This window comes from Penaeus chinensis, chromosome 6 (genome assembly GCF_019202785.1).
Source record: "Penaeus chinensis breed Huanghai No. 1 chromosome 6, ASM1920278v2, whole genome shotgun sequence".
Taxonomy (NCBI): domain Eukaryota; kingdom Metazoa; phylum Arthropoda; class Malacostraca; order Decapoda; family Penaeidae; genus Penaeus; species Penaeus chinensis.
The window spans coordinates 22367758-22377757 of NC_061824.1; the positions used below are offsets into that span (position 1 = coordinate 22367758).

At 48.9% G+C, this 10000-nt stretch overlaps 1 protein-coding gene across 10 annotated transcripts in view; it reads left to right on the top strand.

The window, feature by feature from the left end:
- LOC125026615 (mucin-12-like) overlaps window positions 1–10000 on the top strand; it is a 325253-nt gene that overhangs the window by 201663 nt on the left and 113590 nt on the right. The gene's annotated exons all lie outside the window — the stretch shown is intronic.

The window sequence follows — 10000 nt, forward strand, 5'->3', positions numbered from 1 at the left end:
CCCTCAAATGGACCGCTTTGTACGTGACGATCACTCCTGCCTCCCTCCCTCCCTCCTCTCCCTCTCCCACCCCTCGTTCCAATCCTTTCAATCTCGCACATTTTAATGAAGTGGCATTCTCGGCATTCCGGGAAGCGCCGTAATCCTACCCCGGTGCAGGTCGGGATTGGCTCATTCTCAGGAAGGTCAGAGAAAGTGCACATTGGTCACATTCCAACACCTAGTGACCCTGTGCCTCCCTTTCCCCACTCTCTCCCCGTCCTCCCCCCCGCTCCCTTCTTCCCTCTGCCTCCCCCTCTCCTCCCCCTCTCCTCCTCCCCTCCCCTCTCCCTCCCCCTCCCCTTTCCTTCTCTCCTCCTCTCCTCCTCTCCTCCCTGCTCCAGATTATTTCCTCTACTCGTCGCCCTTGTGTGGTTTCCTTTCTTCTCTTGATTGGTGTGTTATGTGCGAGATCTTTCGGCCGCGAAGTGGCTTGTTGTGGCGCGTGTGAAGGGAGGCTCCAGCCTTGTTATCTCATGTTGGATTTTGCTTGCAGTGAAATTCCTATTCCCATTTGCAACATTGCCTAGTAACTGGATTGGTGAGGGGGGGGGGGGTGCCGTTGGCCTGTCTCTTGCACTTTTATCAGCTCACTTGCATATGGAGTCCGACAGAAGGCCGGTCGTTAGTTGCAAGTGGCCTGCACCGCACGGCGCGTCAGCAGAGACGTGCTCTCATGCCGCATCTCCAGCCAGACATAACGATGACGACACGGCTTGTTTTGACACAACTGTTAACCAAGTAAACGTCGCTTAGCGCAAGGCATTTCCTTACTATTTGCGCAAAACACTCGCATTCGAGCGCGCACACACGCAGACACACGATTTAACCCCGATTTGATTTAGAATTCACACTAGTAGGCAGTATGCACAATTTCGAATTCATTGATGTTTTAGCAAATAAGCGAATGAATAAACAGATAAATAACCCTACATAAAATCAGCTCAGATACACTTTCTCTTTAAATCCCGTTCTTTGATGTCAGAGGCTGGTAAACGTTTCCCCTTTTGCCTCTAAATATCTGCCCTGTAGCTCGCATCTTGAATACGGCCGCTCATATTAAGGCTCCGCTCAAAGGAGATAGCTCGCCAGAAGGAGGAAGGGGGGGGGGGGGAGTGAGGGGAAAGTAGAAGGGAGGAGGGGAAGGCCGAGAACGGGAACGGGAGGAAGGAGGAGAGGAAGAGATGGCAAGGGGAAATGAAAGGCAGAAGGAAAGCGAGCAATATGGAGGCCAAAGCAGCCGAGATCCTGAAGATATAATTTCTTGTGCCGCGGACACAGATCCCAGAGCCACCACCCGCCAGGCCAGCTATTCACGGCGTAAAGACGGGGGACGGCTTGGGAAGGGGCGCCCTTGTTCACTTATTAGACGTTGCAACAGTGTGGCTGGGGACTAAGCAGGGGGAGGACAAGGGAGGGAGGGTGGTAGGGGGAGGGGAAGGGCTGGGGAGGGCAAGTGAGGGTGTATAGCAGGGGGATCGAAAGGGGAAGGGAAGGGAGAAAGGGTGACAGGGTTAGAAAAAAAGAGTGAGGAGAACTAGGTAGGGATTGTGGCTGGAAGAGGATATGGGAGGGGAAGCTAGGAATGGTAGCAGGAGGAATCAGGGAGAGGAGGGCAAGGCGTGACAGGGGTATAAGGAGGGTGACAAGGAAGATAAGAAAGGGAGGACAAGGAAGGGAGTGTAACAGCGAACGGAAATGAAATGTAGGGGAGGAGGAGAGACGGAGGCGGGAAAAAGAGGGGTGTTCAAGAGGAAGGTCGTCGTTATTACAAGAACGTTTATCCTGTCGTGGATGTTATCGATCTTGGAGATGAGGAGAACCTCCGTGATACTTGGGGAATGATTCGCTTCGTGGGAGTGGAGGGGGAGGGGAAGAGAGAGAACGGACAGACAATCAGGCAGACAGACATACATACAGACAGACAGACAGACAGACAGACAGACAGACAGACAGACAGACAGACAGACAGACAGACAGACAGGAAAGGTTAAGTGGGTGATTGAGAAGAAAAATGGATCCAAAAATTTCAAGAAAAAACTATTCCACAAAAGAGTACTAGCAGAGGGAGCGCGAGAGAGAGAGGAGCAAGAATCAACCGACAAGTATTAAAGATCATCCCTTTACCCTGCTCATTCCTCCCCCCCCCCCTCTTCCCTAAGCGAGCGTGCCATTAAGCCAAGCACGAGGTCCGTAGACGCGGGAATGTCCCACTCGACGCCCTGAATACAAGCCTGTAATTCACCAGCGCTGCTCAACTCGGCGAGGCTTTACGCTAATTGAATTGTCATAAAGGCGCTCACAGCTTATGAAGGGTAGGGGGGAGGGAGGCAGTGGGAGCAGCTGGTTCAAGGCCGCACTGTGGAACTGCCGACCCTAATTACCTGGCGCTTTGAAGTCTTTATCTCGCAAATTATTCCTTAAACTGACGACTTGTAGATGCGCTTGGTCGAGTTGGCCTTTCGGGGGGTTGTTATCGGGCGCTAGAGTGAGTGATTGATTTGGCGCACGCGCCTGTTTGTTAGTTTGTGCGCACGCGCGTGCGGGCGTTTATGTATGTTTGCAGATAGGTACTCTATGCATGGATAGGTGCAAGAAAGACCCGAGGCAACGAGGTGGGGGGGGGGGGGCAAGAATGTTTGCATTAAATTCATATTTGCTCAGTGTGCTTGAATAGGTATGTTGACGGTTGCATAATGCCTCATCTTTTATTCCTGCCTCGTGTAACGCAAGCACTCATAAAGACAAATATTAAACTGCGTCCGCTATTTACACAGCAGTCCCCTGTAATGCGGCTACCCCCCCTCCCCACACACCCCCAACAGGCGTCTCAGCTCGGTGAATCGTTGCCTTGTATCTGGGGTTTCCTGTGGTCTTGTTATGTCGTTGTAACTTTCACGTGATTGTGGTTTATTGGCATTTGTCTGATATATAAATCACTGGTCGGTCTGCGAGATTGGTGATTTATTGTGATATTAAAAGTAAGGTCATTCGGTGCCGACACGAGAATACCAGAGAGACGAAATGATTGGCATTTGTTAAGACGACAGATAATTCCTTTTATCTAGAAAGACACGGATCGAATGAGGGCTGAGGAATTTTTTTATGATTATTCTGAAATTTGTAAGTTGGGTCATGCAATAAAACCTGCAAGTAAAAGTGTAGACATTGTTAAAAGATAAGTTCCAGATAATGCGATATGTCCGGAGGTACGTAAAATATTGCAAATGATGGGTAAATTGCATGAAAATTGTTCGCTTGTTATCATAAGTTACAAGAAATGATTACAAAAAACGATATAATCGCATGCCTTTGTTACCAGTAAGTGCTGAATTATTTGCGTTTTTTAGAAGTTATAATATTTTATGATATTTTATGTACTTCTATATTTTATTTTTGCTTTGATATATGCATGCAGTTTTTACACTGATTCTTCTTGAATAATTTAGTGCTAGCACCAGGGAATTATTTACGCATCAGTAATTCACAAATAGGTACGAATAGATACATAAAGGAGTAAATAAATATATAAATGAAAGGAAAGCATTTAAAATTCAGGTATCTTTACACATAAAAAAAATGTGTTTTTCTTCATAGTACCAGAGCAAACCATCAGGATATTTTATTTCCAAATTAATCCACAGCGCTTCCTGTCAGATGTAAAAGACCTTCTTCTTTTGCCATTGACGCGCGCCGCCAACCGACGAACCAGTTGGATTGCTTAACCCAATCCCCTTTAAAGAAACTGATAGGTTGGGCAGTATTTCAGACCTGGGCATTCATGGTATTTTTCGCCATGTTGTGACGGGAGTGCGAAGTGTTGTGGAGGCAGAGAGGTTGGTTTATGGTGATGGTCGTGTCAGGTGAGAGATTCTGGATAGGCCGTTGCGGACAAGGGATATAGGCCTTTGGCCATACGCACGTGTAAACATTGCCGCTTTTTCTGTCTCTCTGTCTTTCTCTTTTCTCTCTATCTCTCTCTCTTCTCTCTCTCTCTCTCTCTCTCTCTCTCTCTCTCTCTCTCTCTCTCTCTCTCTCTCTCTCTCTCTCTCTCTCTCTCACACACACACACACACACACACACACACACACATACACACACACACACACACACACACACACACACACACACACACACACACACACACACACACACACACACACACACACACACACACACACACAAAACAGCAGCAAATAAACATATAACCTTACAGAAACACACACACACAAGCAAAAACACCAGCATATACATAATTATGATAAATTCGCCTCGTGACATCTGTATTCCCAGGGTGGGTCAAGTGGAGCACCTTTCCCTTGTTTTGGCTGCCACGCCGACTAGTGTATGTATCCCGCGTGTCCATCTGTCTCTCGCAGCACTTCGCAGCTTTTCCCAGGTTTGCTCACCGATCGTGTGCCATTACGGAATGTAAATATTTTTTGAGACTCGAAGAGGGGCGGCCGTGAGTCAGCAACTTGTCGGCTCGGTGTCCGAATGTGTCGAGGCGAAGGTCGCGGGGAAAGAGGGAAGGGAAGGCAAGGGGAGGGAGAGGAAGGGAGGGGAGGGAGGGGAGGGGAGGCGAGGGAAGGAGGGTGGGAAGGAGAAAAGGCGAGGGGGTAGAATGGAAAGGAGGGAGGAAGGGAAGGAGGGAAGGAAGGAGAAAATGCGAGGGGTGGAGGGGAAAGGAAGATAAGAGAAGAATTGAAGAGAAAGGGAAAGAAGAGAAGAGAAGAGAAATGGGAGGAATGGGAAAGGAAAAGAAGGGGAGGGAAGGGAAGGAAGAGCCTCCTGACGTGTCTGTTTACACTGAAGTGTTTGTGGATCTGCGTCACTCGGCGTGTTGGCGGGGGGGGGGGGGGGCTGTAGAGGGGATGGAAGGGACTTCTTTTAGATTGTGGCAATGGTGATGCAGAGAGAGAGAGGGGGGGGGGGAAGAAGGGATAGTGATGGGGGGTAGACAGACAAGGAAACAAAATGACTGAGAAAAAAATATAGAGAGGGGAGTGAGAGAGGAACAGGTAAGAAGACAAAATACACGAGGGAGAAGAGGCGGGGAGAGAGAAAGAGAGAGAGAGAGAGAGAGAGAGAGAGAGAGAGAGAGAGAGAGAGAGAGAGAGAGAGAGAGAGAGAGAGAGGCAGACAGAGGAATGTATTTATGTACACAAGCGCTTGCCAGAACATCCATTACAGGAGCAATGAAAGTCCATTTCAAGTGAAGTGGCTACGGCGATACAAGTTGCCAAGCACAATATGCGGAGTATCACTTAGCGCAACTGAGCATTTGATGGGCAGAAAGCTCGCCTCCCCCCCCCGGCGAGTGCCGGCGGGGAGGAAGGGGGAAGGGGGGAATCACTTCGCCAAGAGATTTTTTGGGGGCTTTTTTTATCCCAAGCCTTAGTTCGTGCGTGGGGTTTTTACGGACGACGCCTTGTGCTGTTTTTTTGGGGAGTCCGTTGTGGGGGGTTTTGAGTGGATCGGGATGGGTCACTCTAACTATCCCGGGGATAAATGTCCCCCGAAACCCAGCGTTTTGGTTTGGCCTCTTCGCTGATAATTTGCTTTACGTTTAAACTTGGATGTTTAAATGGTATTGTTCTTTGTGTGGTTGATTTGGTCCGCGCTGGGGATGGTTGAAGGGTCATTGAACATGCTGCTCGCACCGTTTGATCTCAAATTTTGTATCAATAAACAATCAATTAGACAGTCCCTCCAGCGCGAGAAAGAGAGGTAGAACAAGAGGGAAAGGCGAGGGCGGGCGCGTAGAGTACCGCCATCCACTAAGGTAGCTACACAAAGGGAATTATTTTATTTTAAAAGGGGCCCAAAACCCCCAAAAGAGCTGGGGTTATTTTGTGAAGGGCCCCGGGTATAAATTCCCCAAAGGGCCCCTTTTATCGGGTACCCCTTTGGGGGGGCCCCGGGGGGCTTTGGGGGGAAAAACCTGGGGCCCCCTCCCTTCGCCGGCCCCAAAGGCCCAGGGGGGGGAATTTTGAAGGGGTCCCGTGAAGGAGATTTTGGGAATTTTGTTTATCCCCCAACCCTTTGGGGGTTCGTGCTTTTGGGGGTTTTTCCCGAAACGATTTTTTCCTTTTGCTTTTTTTTTTTCCATCCTTTTTATTTTTCCCCCTTTTTCCTTTTCCTCTCCCTTTTTTCCCCCCCCCTTTTTCTTTTCTTTTGCCCTTTTTTTTTCCTTTTAATTTTTTTCCCCCCATAAACCTTTGGATTTTTAAAGGGTTTTGTTCTTTGTGGGTTTGAATTTTCCCCAAAAATTGGGAGGGTTGAGTTAAATTGAAAATCTCTCCCCCGTTTGATTAAAATTTTTTATAAATTAAACCCCAAACAAAACCCAGTCCTCCAGCGCGGGAAAAGGGTTTTAAACCCCAAAAGGAAAGGCGGAAGGGCCCTTTCCCCTCCACTTAAAGGGGGAAAAAGGGGGAAAATTATCCCCCCCCCTTTTTTTTGGCCCCCTTCCCCTCCCTCCCCTTTTTTTCCCCCTTCCCCCCTCCATTCCCTTCCCCCCCCTTTCTCTCTCTCCCCCCCCCTCTTTTCCTTTTTCCCCCCCACTCACTTCCCCCCCCCTTCCCTTCCCCCCCCCTTCCTCCCCCCCTTTTTCCTTTTTTCCCCCTCCCCCCAATTCTCTTCCGACTCCCTTTCCTCCCCCCCCTTCTTAAAAAACCCCTCCTCACCTTATTTATTTCACTTTTTCCCCCTCTCTCTCTTCTCTCTCTCTCCCTTCCTCTCTCTTTTCCTTTTCTTTTCCCCTTCCCCCTCCCCCTTCCTCTCTCTCTCTTTTTCTCTCTCTCTCCCCTTTGTTGTGTGTGTTCCCCTTCCCTGAAACGACTCCCCCCCTTTCTCCCCAAATTCACCATGACTAACCCTCTCTAAAAAAACGCGCCCTTAACCTCCCCCCCCCCCCCTTCCCCCGCCCCCCTTTTGCTCCATCCCCTTTACCCTGGGGATACCCCCGAACCCAAACATTTTTAATGTTAGTAAAGTAACCGACCTCCCAGAGCGTGTAGGTTATGTTTGTGTAGCGGCCGATATGAGAGCCTCTGCCAAGGTGCCTCCAGGTTACTCGCTCGCCCGTGGGGACGTTCTGGGGGGAGGCCCGGGTGGGTGTCGGGGACTTCTGCGGACTCTCCTTCGTTTCCGGGCCCAAAAAGGAATCCCGGGGGTTGACAGGACGGTCCCGTGAGAGAGACTCTCCCCCCTTGCTAGTGATGGAGCGCTGCGCCCCTAGCTGTTTGGGATTACGTGCGTTTGGGATTCGTGTATCCCGAAATCTGATTCTTTTAACTCTTTGCTCTCATGTTTCTTTCTTTCTTTATCTCTCTCTCTCTCTCTCTCTCTCTCTCTCTCTCTCTCTCTCTCTCTCTCTCTCTCTCTCTCTCTCTCTCTCTCTCTCTTTCTCTCTGGCTTCCTTTTTCTCCTTTTTCTTTTTCTCCTCTTTCAATTTCTCTCGCATCCCCTCCCCATATCCTCCCCTTCCACCCAGCTGCTCTTTACCTAGAAGAATGTTAAACATTTCCGAAAGAAAGTCTTGTAAAGTATTTAACATCCAATTTAGCATGTAAAGACGCATTCATCGCGTGTAAAGACTCACTCACGCTTTGTATCACTTCTTATTCATCATCTCATTAACCTCATACACCCACAACTCACGTCCTCTTCCTCTTTTTTTGTTCGGTGTGATACATGCGTTTCACTATACCTCATTACCTCATCATTTCCCTTCGCTTCATCTTCACTTGACGAGCTTGGCACGGGCCTCTCTCTCCCCTCACACGGTGTAAAGAACAGGTAAATGGCTGAAAATTACCTGCCCACTCCCCTCCTTTCCCCTTCCCTCTTGGCTTCCTTCCCTCCCTCTCCCCGTCTTTCTTTTACCCTTCCCCCTCTCTATCCCCCTTCCCTTCCCCTCCACTTCTCTACTCTCCCTACCCCCCCCTCTCTCTCCTTCTTCCCTTCCCCTCCACTTCTCTACTCACCCCCATTCCCTTCCCCTCCCCCCCTCGCCCTGAACAAGCACGGGAAACAAATCACCATTCATGACCTCTTTGTTTTACCGTCCGTCCTCGCCTAATTGACGGAGAGTCGAGGAGGTAAGGAAGTGCCATGACTCCCAAGTTTTCCTCCTGCCCGCCGCCGTAAGGTCGTAAATCCAACATCCTGGGGCTAGGTCCGTCGGCCATAATGTACGGGTTTTGGCGAGGTGTCGACCCTCTCTCTCTCTCTCTCTCTCTCTCTCTCTCTCTCTCTCTCTCTCTCTCTCTCTCTCTCTCTCTCTCTCTCTCTCTCTCTCTCTCTCTCTCTCTCTCCCTCTCTCCCTCTCTCTCTCTCTCTCTCTCTCTCTCTCTCTCTCTCCGCCTCCTTGGCAAGCTGGTCGTCACAGTTAACTTTTAGTGAGGTCGTTAGTACCTTGAGGTCGTCCACACCAACCCCGAGGGATGCCAAGAGTCTGATTTTGTTTGTCTCAATTCTCTCTCTCTCTCTCTCTCTCTCTCTCTCTCTCTCTCTCTCTCTCTCTCTCTCTCTCTCTCTCTCTCTCTCTCTCTCTCTCCCTTTCTCTCTCTCTCTCTTTCCCTCTTTCATTCATTAATTATCGTTTTCTTTCATTCTTTCTTTCTTTCTTTCTTTCTTTCTTTCTTTATTCTGTCCTTCTTCATTTTCCATCAATATTCATATGGTGAAAGAAGAATATAGAAAACAAAGAAGGAAAAAAAGAAAGACAGACATGATATCCCGTATAATCAATATTTGCCTGTCTTCATTATTTCCTCTCCCGGCATATATCTTGCACCTTCTCTTCTTCCTACTTTACTAACTAACACCACTTCATCTTCCTCCTGCTCATTCCTTTTTTTTCTGTTTTGTCTTCCACTTCCCTTTTCTTCGTCACTCCTTTACATACTGCGAACTCTCCTCCTCCTCTTCCTTTATCGCTTCTCCTCCTCCCCCTCCTCTTTTTCACCTTCCTTCTCCTTCCCCCCTCCTCCTCCTCCTAATCCTAATCTTCCTCCCAATCCTCCTCCTAATCCTCCCCCTCCCTCCTCTTCCTTCTCCTCATCTTCCCCCTTTTCCTCCTCCTCCTCCTCCTCCTCCTCCTCCTCCTCCTCCTCCTCCTCCTCGGTGCCAGTGTCTCCCTCCATCACGACAGGGTTGCAACAGGTCATAATTGTTTGGCTTCTGGTGGCAAGGATCGTAAACCCGAGTCAGTGTTGTGAAAAGCGCGCGTGTGCGTGTCTGTTTGTGTGTGTGTGCTCCCCCCTCCCTGTTCCCACCTCCCCCTTCTCTTCTCCTTCCCCTCTTCCTTCCTTCCCTTCGGGCCCCCTTCACCCTCCCTATCCTTCCCTGCCCGTAGTGTTCGTGTTCCGGTTCGTAGAGCTCAGTTTATTCGTTATTCCTTGCAGTTCTGGTGACGCAACAAGGTGCTGCACGAAATTTGCCTCACGTTTAATTTTAGAGAAGGGTTCCAACGTGCTTCCGCACGTAGTATGTTATTCAAGAAGGATTCAGTTCCTCCCGCAGTGTTATCCGTGAAAGATTCGAACACGTTTTTTCACATTGTATATTATTTGAATTCCAACCCCTTTCCTACATCAGATTTTATTTGACAAGGATTCCAGCCCCTTTCCTCACGCTGTTTATTTTCAAGAAGAACTGCCACCCGTTTCCTCACATTGTATATTATCCGAGAAGGATTCCACCTTCCCTTTCCGACATAATATTTTATTTGAGAAAGATTCTACCCCCTCCTCCCATGTATATTATTCTGGAAGGACCCCAATCTGTTTCCTCACGTAATATATATTATTTGAGAAGGAATCTCACCCTTTTCCCCTCCTAGTGTTTTTTTTTTTTTTTTTTTTTCGGAAACTCGCACAGAAAGGGAGAGCCAGCGTATCACTGTTGATTTTTCTCCCTCTCTCGTTGCAGTCCGGGTTCGAGCGAGGAGAT